Source organism: Myotis davidii, unplaced genomic scaffold (genome assembly GCF_000327345.1).
Source record: "Myotis davidii unplaced genomic scaffold, ASM32734v1 scaffold1343, whole genome shotgun sequence".
Lineage (NCBI taxonomy): Eukaryota > Metazoa > Chordata > Mammalia > Chiroptera > Vespertilionidae > Myotis > Myotis davidii.
Genome location: NW_006294552.1, coordinates 205,232 through 211,709, shown reverse-complemented (window position 1 = coordinate 211,709; position 6,478 = coordinate 205,232).

Genomic DNA, 6,478 nt, shown 5'->3' with positions numbered 1-6,478 from the left:
ATATTTCTTTGGGTAATATGGACATTTTAATGATGTTAATTCTTCCAATCCATGAACATGGTGTACACTTCCACTTGTTTGTATCTTCCTCTATTCCTTTTTTCAAAAGCTTCTTCACAGCAAAAGAAACCACTATCAAAATGAAAAGGGAATCCTCTGTATGAGAGAAAATATTTGCCAATAATACATCTAACAAGGGTTTAATCTCCAAAATATATACAGAACTCATACATCTCAAGAAAAGGAAGACAAACAATCCGATTTAAAAATGGGCAGAGGACCTAAATAGGCACTTCTCCAAAGGGAACATACAGGTGGCTAATAGACGTATGAAAAAATGCTCAGAATCACCAATCATCAGAGAGATGCAAATTAAAATGCCAATGAGATACTACATCACACATATCAGAATGGCTATCATCAATAAATCAACAAACGACAAGTGCTGGAGAGGATGTGGAGAAAAAGGAACCCTAGTGCACTGCTGGTGGGAATGCAGACTGGGGCAGCCACTATGGAAATCAGTATGGAGTTTCCTCAAAAAATTAAAATTGAAACTCCCATTTGATCCCATGATCCCACTTCTGGAAATATATCCTAAAAACTCTGAAGCACCAATCAGGAAAAAAATATATGCACCCCTATGTTCATAGCAATATTTACAATAGCTAAGATTTGAAAATAGTCCAAGTATGCATCAGTAGATGAGTGGATAAAAGAGCTGTGGTACATTTACACAATGGAATACTATGCAGCTATAAAAAGGATGGATCTTTTATCCTTTGAGAGAGCATGGATGGATCTGGAAAGTATTATGCTAAATGAAATAAGCCAGTCAGAGAAAGACAAATACCACATGATCTCACTTATTTGCAGAATTTAATGAACAAAATGAATTGACCAACAAAACGAGACCTGAGGCATGGAACAGATTGACATATCTTGGGATGAGAAGAGAGAAACCGAAGAACTTATATGCTTATCACATGGACACTGACAATAGTGAGGTGAAGGTCTGGGGAGTAGGGACTGGGCGGAGGAGGGTAATGGCGGCGGAAAAGAGAATGGGGGACATCTGTGATACTGTCAACAATAAAAAATATATATTAAAAAAATGTATTTTGTGGAAGTGTTTTTAAACTGTGGGGAAATTTACAAACATAAAAATTATACAGTGTCCCAAAGAAATTTATACACACTTTAACAGCTGATAGCTGAACTTTGAAAACAAAATATATTTTAATAAACACTGCTTTTATAATTATTCAAAGTGTGTGTATACATTTTTGGGGACACCCTATATATATTACTCTATGTAGGTTATTTTCTATACTTAAAAATGGAACCTGAAACTACCCAACACAGTGGTCGGCAAACTGCTGCTCGCGAGCCACGTGCGGCTCTTTGGCCCCTTGAGTGTGGCTCTTCCACAAAATACCACATGCGGGCACGCACATACAGTGCGATTGACACTTCGTGGCCCATGCGCAGAAGTCGGTATTTTGTGGAAGAGCCACACTCAAGGGGTCAAAGATCTGCATGTGGCTTGCGAGCCGCATTTGTGAAGCCTCAGTCTGCCGAACCGCAGTTTGCCGACCACTGACCTAACATATTTTTAAATTTAGAATTTGAATCTTCCCATTGTCTTTCCATGGGAGAAACATGCCCTGGGCCATCTTGGCAAAGTCAGCCTGGCTTACAGTCTAAATGTTATTTGTTCTCTGATGAAGAGAGAGTCCGTCAGACATGCCAAATGCACCGATTGTCATAGCGTGTTACCGCAGCCTTTGTCCTCTAGGGGAGAAGAGGGCGCTGTCTTTACAAAGGCTCTGGAGGAGGGGTCCTCCAACTTTTTAAACAGGGGGCCAGTTCACTGTCCCTCAGACTGTTGGAGGGCTGGACTATAGTTTAAAAAAAAACTATGAACAAATTCCTATGCACACTGCACATATCTTATTTTGAAGTAAAAAAACAAAACGGGAACAAATACAATATTTGTATTTGCATGTGGCCCGCGGGCCGTAGTTTGAGGACCCCTGCTCTGGAGGAAGACTTCCTGGCATGGGCCCAGTACCAGCTGTGCGACTTGGGGTTAGTCCACTAGCTTCCCAGTTTTAGTTTCTTCAGCTTTAAAATAGGGATAATATCTTTCTAGGATTGTTGTGAGAATTAAACGAGGTCAGACAAAGGCATCAGTTATGATTGTCAACCCAAAAACTCAGGCATGTAAGAAATAGTACTTTATTTTTTTAACTCAATTTAATTTTTTTTAAAACTTTCCACCCCTGTTGGCTCTTTTGACACTTAGCCTCAGTCCTTGGCAGATTTCCCCCTTATTATCTGAGGGTTTCCAGGCTCCAAACCAGTGCTGTTAATAGAAATACAATGCAAGTTGTATATGTAATTTAAAATTTTTAAAAGCTAAAAGAAGCATATGAATTTAATATTTTTTCCCGTCCAGATTGAATTTTTTATTAAAAATTTAAATTTTATTATTCAATCACGGTTTACACTCAATATTATTTTGTATGGGTTTCAGGTGTACAGCATCATGGTTAGATAATCACATAGGTTACCTAGAGTTCCCCCTGATCTTTTCAGCACCCAATACTAGAGGCCCAGTGAATGAAATTCATGCACTGGGGGTGGGGGTGTCTCAGCCTGGCCTGTGCCCTCTCGAAGTCCAGAACCCCTCAGGGGATGTCCGCCTGCTGGCTTAGGCCCGCTCCCCCTGGCAGGTGGACATCCCTCTTGTAATCCAGGATCCCTCACTCCTTACTACCACCCACCTGCTCACTGCTCCTTAGTGCTGCTGTGGAGGCAGGAAAGGCTCCAGCCACCACTGCTGTGCTCACCAGTGGTGAGCCTGGCTTCTGGTTGAGTGGCGCTCCCTCTGTGGGACACACTGACCACCACGGGGCAGCTCCTGAGTTGAGCGTCTGTCCCACCCTGTATATTCCCTAAGCTGTACTTTAAATCCCCATGATTATTTTGTGACTACCAGTTTGCACTTCTTAATCCCTTTAGCTCTTTCAGCCGTCTCCCAACCCCCGCCCCTTTGGCAACCACCAGTCCACTCTCTACATGTATAAGTCTGTTTCAATTTTGTTTATGCATTTATTTTATTCTTTGAATTCCACATATAAGTGAAATCATGTGGTATTTGTCTTTCTCTGACTGACTTATTTTACTGAGCATGAATCTAATATTTAACAATACATTTCATTTTAACTCAATATGTCCAAAATGTTACCATTTTAAAAATATAATCAGTATATAATGAGATATTTTACATAGTTTTGTACTAAGTTACTGCAACCTGGTGTATATTTTATAATCATAGCACATTTCAATTTAGACTAGTCACATTCCACGTTCTCAATAGCACATGGCTCATGGCTAATATATTAAACATGCAGTTATAGACTCCTATGCAATAGCAGTTTGTTTGAGGAAAGGAGATGCGGGTTCACATTGGCTAGTGCTGGGATACCCCTGTACCTCATTTCTGCTTCTGCTTTGATGTTTTATTTAATGAGGTGAAAGGAAATGAGGACATGTAGAGGAAAACAAGTTATTATCTCAAAATATCATTTTATCACATGTACTTACTCCAGTGCCTGGTTACTGTGCAAACATGAGCAGCTAATAAATGTTAACTATCATTATTGCTACAACAAAGATTTTTCCTCATGTTATCATATCTCTTGTTTGAGATTCATTTCCTTTATATATTCCTCTAGACCTATAATGTATGACTTACCAGAATAAGATAAAGAAGCTCTTCATCGAGCACAACTCTGCCAGCATAAATTGTCTTTGTTCAAAGTAAACAACTAAAGAAAGAGATGATTTTATTTATAAAATGAGTCACTTCATTAAAAAGGTAAAGACATTGAAAATAGCATCCCTTACAAGTATGTCTCTCAGTAACTTCCAAGGCTCACCTGTGGAGGTTATTCTGTGCTATTTTAAAATGCTCAGGGGAATTGGAATAGAACTCTTTTGACCTTAGAAACCCAGACCTCATGTTATTTTTGTCTTCCATACCTTTGCACTTCTCATATTTCCTTTGTTCATCTCCAAGTAAAGGAAGGTTAAGTGAATTAATTACACATAAGGCCTTTAGAAGCCCTTAGTGGAATAACTGAAATGTGGCAAGTGACAAATATTAATCAAATGCTTCTCAGACATCATCTTTTTTAATTAATGTAATGCTCCTCTGCGGTATTACAAAACACCATTTTATAGACAACAAAACAGAGGTTCAGAAAGAGTAAACAAGTAGCTCAAGGACACTAACACAATGAATGGAGGGGGCAGTGATCTAACCCAGGAGCCTGACTCCAGTGCCCATGTTCATCCACATTAGGCTCATACTCCCTGGGTTCTGTAACCTTCCTTGCAAGAGGCAGGGAGTTCTTATCAACCCAGCCTACTCAAAGGCTCTGAGCAACAGTTATATATACTTTATCAACACAAAATACTGAAATTGTTACTTAGTAAATGCAACTTGTTCGTTGGGTATGCTCTGCAAAGCCTAGTTGTATATATCCCATAATGAATGCTATCTGTATATCTATATCTATATTCCCTTTTGCTGATGAAAAGGTCAGGAAACTCTATCTGACTTTCACTTCTAGTAATAACAACAGGGCATGCAGATTAGCCCTTTTATACAATGGAGTGGCAAACAGCAAGAGAACGAACAAATTCAGACATTCACAGCAATGTGGATGAATTGATCAAGCATAGGTTGGCCCAAAATAATACGTACTGTATAATTCCATTTATATGTAAACAAAACTACACTATTGCGTTAGAGATGCATGTTTAAATGGGAAAATAGTAAAAAACAAAAAGTAAGGAGTTCTATGCCAGAAAAGTCACGATTGTGAATTTCTTCAGAGGAGAAAGAGGTTATACAGGGAGGAGGCACAGGAGAGCTTCAAGAGGGTGGCACCTCTCTATTGCTTGGTAGTAGTTACACGGCCGTGTACTTTATAACAGTTCATTAAGCTGATGTTGAAATGTTCTCTCTGTGTGTGATTTTTTACCATAAGCATGTTTGAATATTTTAAGCAATAAAACAAAATTTTTTAAAAAACATGTTTGAAAAGAAAATTCAGGAAAGTGTGACAAATATGAAGCACTGTAAAAACGTACAATAGTGATGACGCCTCTACTATACAATGGTGAATAATTTGAAGTTATAGATTAAGGTTCCTCAGTTGTGTTGAGGGGGAGGGAGGGCTCCTTCAGCAGAAGCACCAAGGAGACTTTTAAAGATGAAAGTTCTTGTGACTCCTCCATCCAGGTTTTCATTCTTTCATTCAACATTATTTGTTGAACACCTGCTATGTGCCAGGCACTGGAGATGTGGTAGATATGGAAAATTACAAATCCATATTCTTCTGGAACTTACAATCCATCAGGGCTTAAGAAGTACTCAAAATTTATATTTTTACAAGATTTTTAAGTGATTCTTAATATGAAAAAAATTGGTGTATGTGTCAAACTTTCTTTAAATCCTTCCCAGTCCATGGTCACCGACTCACATTAATGAAGTTAGAATTTTAAAATAATTAGTTCCTATCACATTACAGAAAATCTAAAGCATCTACAATAATAAAAAGCATGATATGCTAATTAGACCAGACAGCTGAACAGCGGAACGACCATTTGGACGACCTTCTGGACGAAGCCCAAAGCCCGAAGCTGGGGCTGCGAGGGACTAGCCCCTTGCACGAATTTCATGCATTGGGCCTCTAGTTTTTATATAAATTAAAATTCTTAAGCTAATAGAGGTCAAAAGAAGAAACCATCCTGATGAATATAATACGTTTTCCAATTATCCTTCAAACCTTTAGGCTCCACCCCCTTCTGTAACTAATCTTTTGAGTTTTAAAATTATTCCACCCCTTCCATTCTCATGCACAGGTGTGTGTGTGTGTGTGTGTGTTTCTTAGCAGAAATGTGACATTGTAAGCCAGTGATTCCTTAAAGGTGCAGTAAAGAAACTTCTTGTTTTATTTTAAATCCTTCTCTATGACTCAGCTTAGGCAACTGAAATTTTATTTGGGGCATTCCAAATAGTACTCCTAATCTCTAATGAAGAAAACTAATGACGTTAAAACAAATGAAACAGCAACAATATATTTAAAAAACTCACAAACATATAAAAACACTCTGTTTGAAAATCTCTTACTTACTGTAAAGTAGAGAAGCTTCTTGATAAAAATGGTAGAACTGAATGTAACCTATAGATACCAGGCCCCAACTCCCAAGAGAGAAAGGACAGATGATCTTGCCTGCAGTCATCCTGCTAAGATAAATGGGACTAAACTTCATTCACTCATTCATTTACTTGTTCCTTCATTCAATGTGCCAGGCACTCTTCTAGGCTCTGGGGAAATTGCTGTAAACAAAACGACAAAAATCTCTGGCCTTGTAATGCTTACATTTGTGTGTGTTGGGG